An 18,380-nucleotide genomic window follows, 5' to 3' on the forward strand; every position below is an offset into this window, starting at 1 on the left:
GGGGCGGAGCTGATAGCCGCGAGGGGCGGGACTAGGCCGTGGAGTGCGATCGCTCCCGGCTACTGTGCGCGGCTGCAGTGAGGGGAGTCGCTGCTCGGCAGGTGTCGCTGTGGCGCAGCCCCCAGCCTGGCGGGGCCGGTAGCAAGCGCTTTGGCCTGTACGTCCGCCAGGAGGCGAGTTGTCCCCGAGAGACCGGCAGAGCGCTAGCGCCAAGCACACGCACGCCCCGGCCCCACACTCGCCTTTGTAGCCGAGGGGGCAGTCTCCTCCCTCCCTCCCTCAGCACTAAATAGCGAACTCCTTGGCAACGTCCATGAGGCACCAGGCTCAAGAGAGGGGCCTGAGAAAGGTAAGGAGAGGCCGGGTGAACGGAGCCGGCATGTCCCATTGGTAGTTTAGGCTTGTTGGCAGCTCTGATGTTGCCGGCACGTAAGAAACTAAACTGAATGCCCCAAAGACAAAAAAGAGGTCGAGGAAAGGACCCACCTTTTCTCTCTGATATCCAGAGACCGGGACCGCTCCCACCGCACTGAACAAATAAAATAAAGTCAGTTGCTGACAGGTCCTGATGCCCAGATGTTTGGCTTGAAGTTACTAGTCAGTTACATGGGTGGAAAAATTATCCGCCTTGCTAAACAAACTTAAATTCCCAGCTGAGGAGCTTTGAGTGTGTCAGAAATGCAGGACATTCGGAGCTTGCCTTCTTATGTGCTGCTCACTTGTTTTTGTGAGCGGGTAATGATTTTTCTATCTATATCTCATCTATATCTATATAAAAAATGTCCTGCAGGAGGAGAGAGTGAGGTAATCATGTCAGCATCAACAGGCTGGAGGCAAGGGTAGGTAGAGCCCCATGGGTAGCATGTTCCACAGCAGTAGGATGTGGCTTTCCCTGCTGGCTGTTTCCTTGCTCCTGCCCCTCCACTCAGCCACCTCATTCACCAGATCCAGCTCAGCCTGCCTGCTCCCCCCCCCCCCCAGCAGGGAGCCTGCACTGGCACTCCAGTTTCATGCTCTCTCCCCCTCCCACCTCCCCCCAGGTTGAAGCACCAACACCAGCTTCCCATGGGGGCAGGGACAAAGCCCTGCAGCTCTGTGCTGGATCCAGCTTGCAGGGAAGTGTGCATGTTGTCACTCCCTCCACGGATTTCCCTACACCCCCCATGGCTCCCAGTTTTGTGAACTAGTTACATGCCAATTTAGTGATTGTTTGGAAATTTGAATTGAAATTGAAACATTAATACACACTTTAAAAGCATATACAGTGTGTGATAAGATATGTGTATCTGAAAAAGTGTAATAGATCTGAAAAGCACGAACATAGACTAGCTTCCTTATACAGCTGTTGTTTTTTATGACAATGTCAATGCATTCATTTTGGTGATGTTGGCCAACCTAATAATTTCAAATTATGATTTGTAAGCAAAGTCAAAATGAGCTCTCCTTGACTGCTAGTGATGAGCTGGGGGAAAAGGCTTCAGGACCAGATTGTATTTACAGTCACACCTAATCTACCTAGGTATCTAGCAAACAGCTGTGTTGTCCAAGTGATAGATTTTGGCTGGGGTTGGGATACAAATCACTGAATGCAAGGGATGGAGGGGGGAATGAAATGTTGTTGCTCTTATTGTATGACTAAAGGGTAGTAGAACTGTACTTAACCTGTACTGATTGAGGGCATCAAGAGAGAGGGTGGGGACAGATGTTTTACTTGATGGTCTTTCTGAATCACAAGTACTATATGACCTGCCCCTCTCCACTGTTTAAAGACAAGAGCTGATTAGGCTCCCTATATAGTCTTTTGTTAAGTGACCACTACAGCTGAAATCACTGATAATCAGCTCTAAGTGCTTAGTCCTGCTGTGGGGAGAGTGTTCCTGTGGGTACAGTGATTTTGTGTAAGAGAGAGCCCAGACTGTACTAGCAGCCAGGTTCCCCCACTGAGAGCTCAGCTGAAATCACTGAGAGCTGGCTGGAACCTCAAGAAACCAACTCGCAGAGGTCACAGTGGCAGGTGGCAGCAGAAGGTGATGGCACAGGGCCATTGACAACAGAGTGACGGAGTGAACAGTGGCACAATGAATGTTCAGAGAAGACTACTGCCATTCTCTCTCGTAAATCTACTGTTGAAACCACTTAGGTCATTAAACAATGCCATCCAGGCATCTGCTACAACAGTAGTAGATCCAGCAACAGAAGGTATATCTGGGTCAATCTATCCATTGAAAAAGTACTGGAAGAAGCAAAGATTTCAGTCCAGAAGTTGACTAATGAAGGCATTTATATTGAATCCTTAAGTGAAGAGGACAAGAAGTGTTTAAGACAACTGAAAAAGTACACAGACTTGATTTCTTAAAAATCTACAACAGCGACTTATAGATTCTACTCAACCTCTACGTAGCTTTTACAGATGCCTGTCCTACAAAACACTGACAGTTGAGTGGAGAGAGGCACTACCAGCAATGGGGCTGCCATGTGCTCAGGACAGAATAGAGAATTTGAACACAGAGTGGAATATCATACAACGAATAAATGAAGATTTGACTTCAACTTCTTTTTTATCATCACTAGTGGCTCGACCAAATCTTTGCGTTATGTCTCCTGGGATGAAAGAAGTAGGAATTCATCTCTTGCTACTCCCAGTCACAACAGCTACAGTTGAGCATTCTTTTTCATCACTGAATAGAAGTTTGTGTTGTGAAAGAAGTTGCCTTGTGCCTGATCATGTGAATGAACTAATGAGCATATCAACTGAAGGAATGGACGTACCGGACACTGGAGAAGCCACCAAAGATGAACGCATTGCATTCGAGAAGTTCATTAACAGAGTTGTGCAAAATTATAACAAGAAACCAAGAAGGATGTAGACGTAGTGCTTCATGGAAGGCTTGAGTAACCAACTTTAATTTGTGCGATGTTAAAACGTGAGTTAAATCTAATAAAATGGTCATGAAGCATTTTTCAATTTTTAGTGTGGTGACATACAGCCCACCTTCACTCTCACATTCTCACCTCATCCGCCCTGACTCCCCCCCCACCCCCCGTAAATTCGAACACCCCTCCCACCCATTTCAATTCCTGGGGAAGACATTGGCTCCCTCTCCCTCCTGCGGGGGAACAGCAACGTGGTGTCTGGAGTGGTGCATAGTGCAAAAAAAAGTAAGTGTCCCCTCAACTCCTCATGCCCAGACCCTGCACCCCCAGTGCCTCATGCATCCTCACTCCCACCCCCACCGTGCTCCTGCACTGCCTACACTGCTCCTGAACCCTTCTCCTGGGACAGACACCTACCCCAACCCAGCTCTTGCACCTTTCCCCCTGAACAGGCCCCCTGCCCCTAGCCTGCTCCTGTCCCCTCCACTCTAGACAGACACCCTTTCCTCAGCTTGTTCCTGCACCCTCCCCCCAGCCAGATTCCCTGCCCCGAGACTGCTCCTGCCCCCTCCTCCTGCCCAATCAGGGACCCAGTCTCCATCTAGCCACAGTGTCCTGTTCCTGGCTCCAATCCTGGGGCAAGCCCATCGGGCCACAGGAAGGGTTGGTGGTGGCCCCTCCTCCTGCTGCTGCATGGGTAGGAGGGGAGGCCACAGTCTGGCTATGGTGGACAGAGGGGTAGTGCATCCCTCTAGTAAATTTATAATAATCTTTGAGTGAAGGTTATTTTATGTTTGGTATTTTAAAACTGTCCCAGCCAAAGCCACCACTTCCATTAGACAGTTTAGGGCAGCCACCCCAGGTACTGTGTTTTGGGCAGTGTGGGAGATTACTGGGGAAGGAGGGAAGCCTGGCACTGGCAGCAAGGGCTGATCTCATCTCTGCACTCACCGGTGGTGGTTAGAACCATGGGAAGCGGAGTACTCTGGCCTGAGCCTGCTCTGCTCTTCTCCTTCCCAGTCTTTCACTTCACTTAGTAGCAGGAAGCAGAACACCTAGCCTCAGCCCACTCCGCTCCGCTGAACACTGGGTCTGGCAACTGGGCTCGGATCCCACCACCACAGTGTGAGGGGACCCCTGCTGCCAATGCTGTGTCTCCCAGTAATCCCCTGTGGCATGTTGCTCAAAGAGGAGGTCTGGGGGAAGGGATGGAGTGGGTGCAGAGCAGGATGGGTTGTCCTGGATGATTATGATTGTCCTAACCCCTCCCCTTTTTTTTTTAAGAATAGAGTGGGGAGATTTTGCTTTGTAAGAGTTACTTTTTTGGCCTGCTAATTTTGTCTTTTTTCAAAGTGTTCAGATACTTCGGTAATGATGAGTATAGCTTAGATCCGTGGTCACCAACCCGTCAATCGTAATCGACAGGTTGATCGCGAGGCCTCGACCAGTCGATGGCGAGGTGTTCGGGCACCCCCACCTACCTCTAGTGTAGTGGCAGCTTCCTGCAGGGTGGACGGAAGTCCTGTCTGAAGCCCGCGTCACTTCCGGGGGTTCTGGAAGCGCGCGGGCTGCTCCCCTCTCACAGCTCTGTTGAGTACTGAGGGAGGGGCCATTGGCCCTGGAGGAGGAGTGCGGCGGCTTCCCTGCACCGCCAGCGCTGGAGGGGTGAATCTAGCGCAGGAGTTTCCCTGCGCTGCGGAAGTGGGGGTCTGCCCCAGGGTTTGGCCCAGGGCAGGCACCCGCGGGGGTTTGGCCGAGGCGGGGGGAGGGGTGGCTGCACCGCAGGAGGGGGGTTTGGCCCCGAGGCAGGCACCCGTAGGGCTTTGGCTGCACTGCAGGGGGCATGTGCCGATTTCCCTCGGGGAGGAGGGAGAATCCTGGGAGGACTCTCTGCCCCCTCTCCCCAGCCCTCTGTTCCTTCTCCCCACTCCTCAGCCTCAGAAACCTGCCCCCACTGGCACCCTGTCCCCTGCCCTCCCGGCACCCTGTCCCCTCTCCCGTTCCCAGCCGCAGAAACCTGTTCCCACTGGTACCCTGTCCAAACAGTTCCCTGCCCTTCTCAGAAATAAAGACAAAGCAAAAACTTTTTGTGATTGACATAGTATTTTATTTGAAAATAAGCCTGGCCAACAAACCCCCAATTGGGGCCAAGCATCATGACACTCCTGCACTCCCCTTTCCCCCAGACCCTAGATGTCAGCCTGTCATACACTGGAACCCCCTGCCCTGAGCCCCTCACATACCCCAACTCAAATTCCTGAACCCTCACATCCAGAAGTCTGTGGCTTACTTAGTACCCTAACCCTACATCTGACCTTAACACTGCCCGGCCTGGAGCCTCCTCCCCGAGCCAGTGTTCCCTTATCCACTTCCTCCTGCATCCAGATTTCCTCCCAGAGCTTGCACCTCTCACCCCTTCCTGCACCCAAATCCCTCATTCCCACCTCAGAGACTACACATCCTGTCTCAACCCAGCGAGGGTATGTCTAGACTGCAGGAGTTTTTCAGGATTCCGGAGATACCCCAGAAAAACTCTTCTGCGTCCAGGGATGCGTTTGTTCTTTCACTTCTTTTAGTGGAAGAGCAAACATGATCTTTTGGTCACCCCTATATTCCTCTTTCCATGAGGAATAAGGGGGCTTCCAAAAGAAGGGGTTTTTCTGACATTTGGTCAAGTCTAGACAGGCCAAATGTTGGAAAAATTTCTTCCTACAGAAGAATTGGGGGGAAAAAAGCAGCAGTGCAAGGGTTGGGGATAGCAAGTGATGGCGAGGAGGAGAACAGAGAGGGCGGGGCTTCAAGGAAGAGGCGGGGCAGTAGATCTTGGCTTGTTCTGTCATTTAAAAAGTGATCTTGGATGTAAAAAGGTTGGAGGCCATTGGCTTAGAAGTTAGATTTATTGTTCTTTTAATTAGTCTGCTGTGCCTGTTCCAGAGTCCTTCAAAGAGTTACTACAGTAGCAAGAAGAGAAAATAGGTAGCTTTAGCTCATAGTTTCCTTGTTCTTTGAGTGATTGCTCATGTCCGTTCCAGATAGGTGTGTGCATGCTGCATGCACGTGTCATCAGAAGTTTTTCCTTTAGCAGTACTTGTTAGGCTAGCTAATATATACCTCTGCTGGCCCTCCACCCCCTCAGTTCCTTCTTACTGGTCATGACGGTCATTGGATCAGCCCACATCGCTTTAATGCAAGACATTTTTCGCGAGCTGGGGCTGCTCCTGAACGTGGCCAAGTTGACTCTGGTTCCAACCCAGGTCATAGAGTTTGTGGGGGCCCACCTGGACTCAAGTGTCAACCATGGCCTCCTTTCCCAGATCCCGCTTCCTGGTGATCAAAGTGGCTGTCCAGGGCATGCAGGAGTTCCCGATGACCACGGCCATGGCTTGCATGTGTCTCCTGGGACTGATGGCTGCATGCACCTATGTCATTCAACTCACCTTCTACAGATGTGGCTTGCGCAAGTGCACAACCCGTCCCTGTACTCTTTGGCAGAGAGGTGACAGTTCCACACAATGTCCTGTGCTCTCTGGACTGGTGGACTCAGGAGGAGGTGATCTGCACCAGAGTTCCATTCACCAGACCTCTGCTTACCCTCAGATGAGTGACGGACGCATCTAACACTAGTTGGGGGGGCCCACCTTGGGGACATGCAGACTCAACGTATGTGGTTAAGGGATGACCTCTCCCTGTGTATCAATGTCAGGGAGCTTTGGGCAGTCTTCCTCACCTGTGCACCTTTCTCCTTTGGTTTGGGGCAAGATGGTCCTTGAATTCTCCAACTAGTATGTTGGCAGTGTCTGTTTTCTTCCACAGCAGTCACTTATTATATCAACAGGTAGGGCCACTCCCCTCCTCTGTGCTAGGAAGCCCTACAGCTCTGGGAGCTATGCATCGGGGCGGATATTCACCCAGTTACCTCCTATCTCCCGGGGTCCCAGAACATTCTGGCAGATCAGCTAAGAAGGTCTTTTGCAGCCACAAGTTATCCCTCAGAGTGGACATGGCCCTCCAAGTCTTCCGCAAGTAGGGGTTTCCTCTTCTGGACCTGTTTGCCACCAGGCCGAACAGGATGTGTCCAAGGTTCTGTTCCTTCATGGGGCAGGGCTCCCTAGGAGATGTGGCCTGAGGGTCTCCTTTATCCCTTCCCACCTTTCCCGCTGGTCCACAAGGTACTCCTGCAGGATTGGGAATACAGGGCTGTTACACTAGGTAAATTGATAATAATTATTTGTGTGCTTGAATATACATAATTCATTCAGCTTGTGGTCCACTATAACCCCTAGATCTCTTTCTGGCGTACTCCTTCTTTTGAAAGTACGCTTATTAAGTTTGCAGATGATACCAAGCTGGGAGGGGTTGCAACTGCTTTGGAGGACAGGGTCATAATTCAAAATGATCTGGACAAATTGGAGAAATGGTCTGAAGTAAACAGGATGAAGTTTAATAAAGACAAATGCCAAGTGCTCCACTTAAGAAGGAACAATCAGTTTCACACATACAGAATGGGAAGCGACTGTCTAGGAAGGAGTACTGCAGAAAGAGATCTAGGGGTGATAGTGGACCACAAGCTAAATGAGAGTCAACAGTGTGATGCCATTGCAAAAAAAGCAAACATGATTCTGGGATGCATTAACAGGTGTGTTGTGAGCAAGACACGAGAAGTCATTCTTCTGCTCTACTCTGCACTGGTTAGACCTCAGTCGGAGTATTGTGTCCAGTTCTGGGCACCGCATTTCAAGAAAGATGTGGAGAAATTGGAGAGGGTTCAGAGAAGAGCAACAAGAATGATTAAAGGTCTAGAGAACATGACCTATGAAGGAAGGTTGAAAGAATTGGGTTTGTTTAGTTTGGAAAAGAGAAGATTGAGGGGGGACATGATAGCAGTTTTCAGGTATCTAAAAGGGTGTCATAAGGAGGAGGGAGAAAACTTGTTCATTTTGGCCCCTGAGGATAGAATAAGAAGCAATGGGCTTAAACTGCAGCAAGGGAGGTTTAGGTTGGATGTTAGGAAAAAGTTCCTAACTGTCAGGGTAGTTATACACTGGAATAAATTGCCCAGGGAGGTTGTGGAATCTCCATATGTGGAGATATTTTAGAGTAGGTTAGATCTATGTCTATCAGGAATGGACTAGACAGTATTTGGTCCTGCCATGAGGGCAGGGGACTGGACTCGATGACCTCTCAAGGTCCCTTCCAGTCCTAGTATTCTATGATTCCGCCTTTTTCAGTTTTCACCTGGGTACAGGTAACAGCAACTGAGACCAGTATAATGGGCCAAAGCAGCCCCTTGCATCTGCAGGGTAGTAGAGGCATAAATGTGGTATAAAGCCACTGTTGGTTCTCACCATCTCACTTCCATTGCATGGATGTATGCAGCCCAATGACTCTCACAGGAAGTCCAGCCCTTGAGGTTCACACTCTTAGACACTTAAATCTACCATTCTGTGTCTTCTTTTAGGCAAGGTAAAAATCTTTATCTGTCTCTTCATACAGTAAGTCCATTCCTCCAATCCTTTGATCATTTTTGTTGCTCTCTAATTCTCCTTGAGTGTATTAAAATATTTTTTTTACTTGAAATGCCTTGACTTGTTTATAATTAATACTCTAGGTATGGCCTCACTGGTGTAATTTTACTATGCAGTGGCATCTTCTTCCATAGACAAGGATTTTAGGTATATATAATTATGTTTCTATTATACATGAGTCATATAAAGCTCAAAACCATCTAAAAACTAATAATTTCTATTTTTGTCTAAAGCTTGTCTAAGTTAAAAATGCATGAGTCATCTATTTATGGTTGCGTTATTAACCCTTGATCAGTTAGGTTTCCAGTAAAAACAACTAATACAACTAAGCAGCAGGATCAGGTGCTGCTATAGACAGTCTCTTGAAGACAGGTAAAATACAATATATATCAACACAGACTATCAAATAAGCCATTACGTGTGTTATGTAACAATGTTATAAATGCTTTATATGACCCATAGCTCCAACCTATCAGGTGGGAAACCAGTATTCACTTCTATAAATATACCTAGCCAGGGGCGGATGAGAGTTGCGTGGGGCCTATTGAAGCGCGGGGCCCGGGGCAGCACAATCTTTTGGAATGCGCCCTGGCCACAGCCGACAGGTAGTAGCGCATGCGTGGGGCCTATTAAAGTGTGGGGCCTGGGGCAGCCGCCCCGCTTACCCTACCCTATATCCGCCGCTGTACCTAGCAGTTAGCAAATGATATACTATGGAAGACACTTAGGGAGAATAATAAGCTTGCCTAACCTGTATGAGATAAGGTACAATATCCTTTTGAAAAAGCAGGGGATTCTGAGGGCTGTGATATAAAAAAGCCTGGCAATTAAAGTGCAGTATGTCCATTCCTGTTATGATAATCATCCTAATCAGAAATCACTATAAGAACAAATGGCATAAAGGAAGTATATAGGCAACCTATAACTCTCAAGCAGAAAACAAGTAGGGTAGAAGAAAAGGTATAACAAGCTAAGAATAAACGTGATACTTGGAACAAAAGAATCTGTACAGACTGTATCATGCCTTGGGATACTCCCCTCAATCTAGAGCAGTACTCTTGTCCATCGTATGTCAGTGAAGAAACTCAAGGCAGGTTATCAGACAGGCAAGGTGGATGAGAGAATATTTTTTTATTGGACCAACTTCTGTTGAAGAGAGAAAGAGACAAGCTTTCAAACTTATACAGAGCTCTTCTTCAGTTGTGGTAATCTTACTCATAGTGTGACATGTAAATACAAGATGGAACAGATTGCCACAGCTAGATGTGTAACACTCTGAGTACATTTCCCAAATTTGAAGAAGACCTCAGTGTGAGCTTAATTAGGTACCAAGAATCAGCTAGAGTCGAGGCCAAAGGTAAGAACCAAGCTTTAAAACTAAGTTATCTAGAGCAAATCTAGAATTCTTACAGCCACTAACCTATACCTGCTATGGCTGGGCTTAAGAGCTGCCTTTCAAGCTATTAGGCAGTATAGCCAAGAGGGATGTAAAAGGTTAACTTGTTACCTCGTAAGCATTAGCCTTAATAGCATGTTTACTGGGTAACAGCCGGGGAAGCAGTATCTGAGTCATGGCAGGCCCAGCAGAAGCAGACCAGCAGCTGGCAGCAACAGCCAGACTATCTCAGCACAGCAGCCGTAGTTGGCCTGCAGACACAGGACTCTCTTGGGCTGAGGCAGGCTGTATGGGTGCCAAAATTTCAGGTGGGCTAAAAGCTTTTAGACTGCTTTTGAATACTAGAACAAAAGGCATTTGCATGATTACATTTCAAACAACTTTACATAGGTGTTAATGGCTTAAGGTAGGAAAGGATTCTTTTCACAGAATTTTTTTAGTGTTGTAGAGCTCTGCAAACTCTGATCTTAATGATTTTTTAAAATCCTGTGTTACTAGTTAATTCACAGTAAATTGTTAAAACTGGAAGAACTTTAGCATATATCCTGTTTAATTTGTTTGGCCTTTCAGTTGGAGTTGGATTCAAGGCAAGAGCTCTAGGGGCTTCTGCTCTTTGAGTTAGTGACACACACAGGATGAAAGTTTCAAACCAGAACTTTTATCTGTTTTTACAAGTCTCTGTTTCATTTGCATAGCATGGATCCTAAACATTTCCCAGAGAAAGAGTATAAGTCTCAGTGAATACTTTTACTCTGCTTTATGGTGTCAATAAATATTGTATTAATATTTTCAAGGAGAGCATGACTATTTCTGGTTTACTCATAAATTTGTTTAGCATCTTAAAGCTATGCATATTTTTTAGGCTTTTACTTAATGGCCATGTCTTTGGTTTATTTATATAGCTATTTCCAGTATGCCCCATTTTGGTGTGTTTACTAGCTTGAGTTGTTAGGATGATAATATATGTACTTCAAGAATAGTGTTAATTATTTTTATTTAATTTCTTATTACATAAACATCTTAAGTATTGCTTGTTGTTAATTATCGCTTGTTTAAATATATTGTTTTCCATACCTATAGACTATTTTAAAATATATATATTTATACTAGGGTTTTTGTTTGTACTGGGATACACTGCACATCCGCATAAAACCTCAATATTGATGGTACACACAAGAAATTTCAGCCCACCTGAAAGAAAATTCAGCCCACGCAAGAATGGAAAATGCACCCACGGTGCAGTGGCCCAACCGCTAGGATCCCGCCTGTGGTGCAGTTGTCCCTCTCCATTGGCAGTATGATGGCCCAGCTGGGATGGAGCAGACCTACCCATGGAGGGCCAGGCAGCTGCTCTGCATTAGACCTCCAGTTAACTGGTTAAAAGATCAAAATTATATCTTTTAACTGCTTATCTTTTTTTAATGGGCATTTACATCTCTAATAGCCCATCAAGCAGCCTGCTAAAGGCTAGTTGTATTCACTAGGTTACCCAGTAATTAGCTCTGCTGCATGCCCTTGCTTCCAGAAGGACTCTAGTGTACACTCCGATTCCTAACAGCAATAAGAAGAGGTTCTATAAATATATTAGGAGTAAGAGAAAGTAGGGATGTTAGTTATCGTGTAATTAAAAAGTCATGGAACTGCATGAAATCTAGCGGTTACACGACTATTCAACACTCCACGGGGGCAGGTGCTTCAGCTAGTGCATTCCTGGCACCGCTCCCTGGGAACCCTCTGCCACCCTGTGCTGCTTCCTCTATATCGGAGGCAGCAGCGCTGGGTGGTAGGTGGGAGCCAGTCCACCAGGGGAGCCAGTTTAAAAAACAGTTCTCTGTGCAGACTGGCTGCCTCTTCCCTCCCCTGCTGTAGGAGGCAGCTGGGGATGGGGACAGGCAGGTCTGGGGAGCCGGCACATGTGGGAGCCTGCTTGAAAGCCAGTTTCTCACTCCAGCCTGCCCCCCATACCCTCCGTGCAGCAGTGTGGGGCCGGGGGAAGGGAGTGGATCCTGTACTCAGGGGAAGCCTATTTAAAGCCAGCTCCTTATGAGCTGCTCTGGCTCTGCAGTTTAAATTTAGTAGGAGCAGGGCTGCTTGCGTGCCAGGCTCCTACTACATTTAAACTTCACAGACACAGGGTGGGTAGCTCTTGGACCAACATGAGCTGGAACAGACTGCCTTCCCTTATCAACTGATCGTGTAGTCGATACAAATTTTATTGACTACATGATTAGTCAGTTACCTGCCTCTTAATATCCTTATTCTGTAGTTGACTACATGTTGACATCCCTAAGAGAAAGAGGTAGGAAAATGTAAGTCCATTTGCCAATAGTGGATGATCCCAAAAAGGCTGAGGGGTTTAATGCCTATTTTCCTTCAGGCCTCATGAAAAAAGTTAAAACTATAGTATGCCCACATCTTGAATACTGCGTAAAGATGTGGTCTCCTCACCTCAAAAAAGATATTTTGGCATTAGAAAAGGTTCAGAAAAGTGCAACTAAAATGATTAGGGGTTTGGAACAGGTCCTAGATGAGGAGAGGCTAAAGAGACTGGTACTTCTCAGTTTAGAAAAGAGGAGACTGACTGAGGGGGAATACGATAGAGGTATATAAAATCATGAGTGTTGTGGAGAGGGTAAATAAAGAAAAATTATTTACTTGTTTCCCATAATATAAGAACTAGAGGATTCCAGCCAAATGAAATTAATGGGTAGCAGGTTTAAAACTAATAATAGAAAGTTCTTCACACAGCACACAGTCAACCTGTGGAACTCCTTGCCAGTGGAGGCTCTGAAGGCTAGGACTATAACAGAGTTTAAAAAAGAGCTAGATAAATTCATGGAGGTTAGGTCCATAAAAGGCTGTTAGCCAGGGGGTAAGGAATAGTGTCCCTGGCCTCTGTGTCAAAGGCTGGAGATGGATGGCACCTGTTACTGGCCACTGTCGGCAGACAGGATGCTGGGCTAGATGGACCTTTGGTCTGATCCAGTATGGCCATTCTTATGTTCTTATTGTGATCAGAAGCTTAAAATAGTATTAAGGAGGGGGAAGAAATACATGGCAGAATAGGGAAATAATAGGTTAAAGGATATTTAAATATATTCAAGTCAGCAGGGCCTGATAAAATTCGCCCTAGGATACTTTAAGGATATAGTTGAAGCACTTAGAACCCTTAGCAATTATCTTTAAGAACTCATGGAGGATAAGAGAGCTCCTAGAGGTCTGGAGAGGAGCAAACATAGTAATTTATCTTTAAAGGGGGTGGGGAGAGAATTGTGGGAATGAAGGCTAACATTGCTACTTAGAAAAATACTGGGAAAACGTATCCATTTGTAAGGAGCAAGGATAGATTAAATAATAGTCAATGTGGATTTAACCAACCTAATTACTTTCATTGATAACTAAAAACCAAAGACTTGAAGAAACGAATGACTCTGAATGGTTACATTCCAGATAAGAGCTATAATACAATCTTGATTTAGAATTTGTTAAAGTCTATAATAGTTTTTTCATATGGAGTTGAAATGCTATGGTAGGAATAGTTTAATGTATTTTATTTACTAACATTTATAAACCCTTTTGAGGATAAAAGGGATAATAAGTACTATAACTTCTAATTCAGGGTACCTGATAAAATTTTTTTGATTAAGGTACCTCATCCTTTATACAGCAAATGGTATCTTTGAACGTAGAGGTTGCTAAATACAACAGAAATAATGTAACTTACTGGTGGGTGTACTTACTTATGTGCCTTTGATAACAAGAGATTCTGGATCAAACAGTCCTGTATACTGAATAAACCATGGGTTTCCAAACTGGGGGGGCATGCCCACCTGGGGCGGGGCGTGAAGAAATTCCAGGGGAGCGTGAGGCGACCCACCCCCCCCCAAATCAAGTTTTGCTGCCCCAGTCAGTTCTGTGGGGGCGTGAGGGTTTTTCAAAAATCAAAAAGGGAGGCGTGATGTTGAAAAGTTTGGGAACCACCGGGGGGATTTTTCTTTGTTCAAATGAAACTTTTTAGTAATTACCTTACTGTCTTATTTTCCCCACCTTTATATCATTTAAATTTCTCTTTCAGTACTGCTGACAAACCTCAAGCCATACAAAATAGCCCAGGGGTTGGCAACCCACAAATGGCATGCAAGCCAATTCTCATTGGCACACGATGCAGGAGTTCAACCTTGCCCCTCCTCCCTCATGCAGCCGGGAGCCTACGCCAGTGTTCCCTTAACGTGTATGCTTATGTGGCGACGCAAAAAAAAAAAACGTATCTAAGCCCTCCCACCTCTGCAGCAGCACTTGCTTTCCTCCTGCTTCTGGAAGGTGAGTATCATGGCTGCACCCGCTGGAGGGGATGGGGACAGAGCCACATTGAGGGTGTGGGTGGGTTAAGGACCAGGGGATGTTGAAGCTGTGGGTGGAGGGAGTATTGAAGTCATGGGCTAGTTGGGGACCAGGCATTGTTGAAGCTGCGGGAGTGGGGAGGCTGCTGAAGCTGCAGGCGGCCAGAGCCACATTGGGGTCCACCTGCCACTGGAGGCTGCATTGCGGGGTGGCTGCTGTCGTCGTTTGGGGCCTAGAACACATGGTGGGTGGGCGGATTGCTGCTGTCAGGGGTTGAAGCTGGGGGATTAAATATGTATTGCGGTGGTTCCCAGCCTGTGGACTGCAGACCCATGGTGGTTCAGAACAGTACTGCAGGAGGTGCATGGAAAGTTTTTTGAAATGTTTTATCTTTTTTTCTTTTTCTTTTCCTTTCTTCCCCAGGGAGGGGGATCCGAGAAATGTTAATAGATTGAAAAGAGGTTCATGAGCTCAAAAAGGTTGGGAACCACTGATGAACTGCATATTTTGAAAAACTATTGCCTTTTGCATATGCATAATACTGACTGGAAAAACTATTGCTCTTTGACAGTCTCCAGCTTCCCCCACGTGCACTAGTCTCATGTTATTCTGAGGCAGCCAAAGCCAGAGGGAAGGAAGTAAAAAAGCCATCAAAATAGTATATTTAAAAATATATATATACAGAGATTCTGGCAGCAGGAAGAATAGGATCTCAGCAACTAATGGTGGCTCCTAAGAAAGCAAAGTTATATGTTTGCTCATTTCAGCCTTCTTGGACAGACGAATACGGATTTGTTCAACATAAAGACCATACTGTTTGTGCTTTATGTTGTGAGAGCGTTGTTTGTCACATATCAAGTGTCCAACAACATTTTCAGACAATGCATGAGAAATCCTTCAAGGATGAAGTGGACAAGACTGAGTCAATCAAACAAGCCATCACGAGATATGAAAAGCAAATCAGTGTCTTTACTAACTTCTCTGTCATTATAAATCAAGACACAGAAGGAAGTTACAAAATTCCACGTTGTGTTGCAAAACATGGAAAGCCATTTACAGATGGAGATAATATAAAAGAGGCTTTTTTCAGTTGTTCAGATGTTTTGTTCAATGGCTTGCCCAATAAAGACACAGTCATTTCCAGAATAAAAGATTTGTCTTTGTCTGCCATTTAAGTGGTGAGATGTATTGGTGAAATGGCAGAAAACATTAACAAACAGCAGATGGTGGCATTAAAAGATGCAGTGGCATTCAGTGTTGCGCTTGATGAATGTGTGGACATAAATGACATAACACAAGTTAGTAGTTCTTGCAAGATACTTTGCCTCGGTCAAAGTTCGAGAAGAGCTATGCTGCCTAAAAGCCATACATGGCATAACAATGGGAAGAGCTAGCGAAGATGTTTATTAATCATTTTGAGGAAAGAGGGAATTGATACCAGAAAAATATTTTCTGAGACAACTGCAGGTGCCCCTGCTATAATTGGAAAACAGAGGGGATTTGTAAAGATCATTGAGGATGAAATCGGCCACCTGACAGTACATTTTCATTGCATTATTCGCCAAGAAAATCTTTGTGCCAAGATTTCTAACTGAGTTTAATAATGTGATAACTACAATGGTGAAGCTCGTGAATTTTCTTGTTGCTTGATCTGCCTTTTACGCATCAGCAGTTTGAAGGGACAGTGAATACAAGGACATACCGCTTCACATACCAATGTTAATGTTAACATCTTCAGTGTTAATTGGTTATGCCATGGGAAGGTTTTGACATGCTTTGTGGATTGTCTTGATGCAATCAATATTTTTTTTTGTCAGAAAAAGGTCAAAATTATTCTGAACAGGATAATGACAAATGTCACGCAACTAATGTTTCTAACTGACATCACCGTGCATCTAAACAAACTCAGCCTCCAGCTGCAGGGTGCACGCCAAACTGTTCTAGGTCTTTTTGAAACATGAAAGGCATTTGTTGCTCTACTTGCCATTTTTTCTCAGGACGTTGACACCTCGACTTTCTGCTATTCCAGCATTTTAAAGAACTATGAAACATCAACCTCAGTGATTAGAATATGCATGTAAGAACTCACATCAAAATTTTTTGCTAGATTTTAAGACTGCCAACATTTTAGCTGATGTTTTCCTTTCTAATCAAACCAGATAACTTTGCTGCCAGCAATGTAGACTTGACAGTGTTTCAGTGGGTGGGTCTTGAGGATTTTGAAATGCAGCTTATTGAATTAAAATGCTCAGACTTATGGGCCTCAAAGTGTAGGGATCTGCGGTGCACACTCGAGGCTACCGAGTAAGATCATGGGGTCTCTATCATGACCTGTTGGAATTCACTTCCTGTGAAATTTGACTGTTTGAAGAAAGTGGCATTTTCACTGCTCTCGCCTTTGGATCTACATATCTCTATGAACAGATATTTTCACATATGAAGACAGTTCTTTGTCCCTCTTGGAGCCGGTTAATGACTGAACATTCGTTGGCTTGTGTGCTGCTTGAAGTATCAAACTATGAGGCCGAGATCAGAGAACTCCACAAGGCAAAGCAAGGACAAGGATCACACTAAACGATAAGATCTGCATCTTTATTTATTAAAGAAGATTCTATAATGAGGATTATTATTGACTTTAAAAAGTATCATTGGCACTCAGACCCGTACATAGAAGTGAATAAATTAAGTCTTGGCACTCCACTTTGTTACCTACCAGCACTGTGCTCTTGGGGAGCCAGGGAGTGACATTCATGGAAAACCATCACCCCACCCCTCTCCCTAGGTGTCTGCTAGAATCAGACAAATCAAGGAAGATGCAGGGGAAGACACACCTAAACTAATTAAGGAAACACCCCAGCCTCATCTGCATTTAAGATAGAACAGAGGGACATCTCATTAGCATACAGAATGGAGACCAGCTCTTCCAAGGCAGGAACCGCAGTGAACTATGGGATACCGAAAGCAAAGAAGCACTACCTGATGGGAAATCTCTACTCCAGATGCTAATGAACCCAGGCCTGCTCATACCCAAATTAGTCATTATCAGACCAATTCTAGTAATGCATCCTATTGACATCCAAAATACTGAAGCTGCCTAGTTGCAAAGTGAGCTAGTTCAAGGAACATCACCCATAACCAGGGGTGATCAGTCTCTATTGTCTTGCCTCTTTCTCTTTGAACTATTGTCCTATCCCTAAAAAAACTCCTATCCTTGCCCCAAGAAAAACTGTTCTGATACCTGGATTTAAACTGCATCAGTTCCATTGAGACTTCTTCATCTCCTGTCTGATCGTGCTGGGGGCTCTTCTCTGCTTGTCTCCTGCCCTCTGAACCCCCGGCTACCATCATCATCTGGGAACCCCGATCAGTGCAAGCTCCATGGAGTGGTGAGGTCTCTCTCTCTCTCTCATCAACTACCTCTCTAAGCATAGCCTCCTGACTCTGCCCTATGTAAACTGTTATATGGTTAGCTAGCCCTAACATTTGTCATCAGTTCCAGTTTAGATTTAATATTGTAACTGTTTTGTGTGTTTGGCTCCCTATATATATAATAAATAACTTTAATTGTTAAGATGGTTGCTTCTCTCTCTTTCTTTCTCTTTCACTCACTCTTCCTCAAGAGGTGGTTTTTTTGTTTGTTTGTTTTTTTGTTTTTGGCTTCCCCATTCGCTCTGCAACAACGCTTCTTGTACCCAAGCTAAAGATCCCTGTAGTGCTCAAAATCCTGTGGGGTTTGCTCATCGTGTGGTTTACTGGTGAACGATTGTGGTGTGAAAGAGGGGATTAGGGGGTGCTGAATCTGGGGGCATATGAGGATGGCAGCCTAAAGTGCTGTTTAATCCAGCCCACTGAGTCCAAAGGCACATGAGGGTGCAATGTGGCATTGCTGTTAAACCCAGCCTGCTGAGTCCAGGGACATATAAGGGGTCAGCTTGTGAGTGCTGATTACCCATGCTCTGTTAGTGGGTGTGAGTGTCTGTGTGTTGCTCAGGTGGGAAGAACAACATCCTGCGGAACCTAGTTCCTGCAGAAGAGCTCCAGTGGGAGAGGGAATTGGCAGCATGGAGAGGATTCAGTTCCATATAAGAACACAAGTAAGCACAAGCAGCACACTGATAGAATTGATAACCTTCCCCAGACCCATAAGAGTAACCATAATAAATGAGCATATCCCAAAGTATTGGGCAAATCTGGTGGTAACTTCTGAAAGGTTGCTGACCCCTGAAATAGCCTCTCTTTCTCAA

General features: G+C 45.5%; 1 protein-coding gene and 1 long non-coding RNA gene across 2 annotated transcripts in view; one reads left to right on the forward strand and one right to left on the reverse strand.

Annotated features, from left to right (window-relative positions):
- The window catches only part of ATP6V1C1 (ATPase H+ transporting V1 subunit C1), a 106,245-nt gene that overhangs the window by 61,947 nt on the left and 25,918 nt on the right, over positions 1–18,380 (reverse strand). The window lies entirely within an intron of this gene.
- LOC149525244 (uncharacterized) lies at positions 10–17,707 on the forward strand. The gene is made up of 3 exons (XR_016348695.1): positions 10–349; positions 13,871–14,115; positions 14,560–17,707. It is a non-coding gene; the product is annotated as an uncharacterized LOC149525244 (long non-coding RNA).

This window comes from Pelodiscus sinensis, chromosome 2, assembly GCF_052426305.1.
Source record: "Pelodiscus sinensis isolate ZL-2025 chromosome 2, ASM5242630v1, whole genome shotgun sequence".
In the NCBI taxonomy this organism is placed as follows: Eukaryota; Metazoa; Chordata; order Testudines; family Trionychidae; genus Pelodiscus; species Pelodiscus sinensis.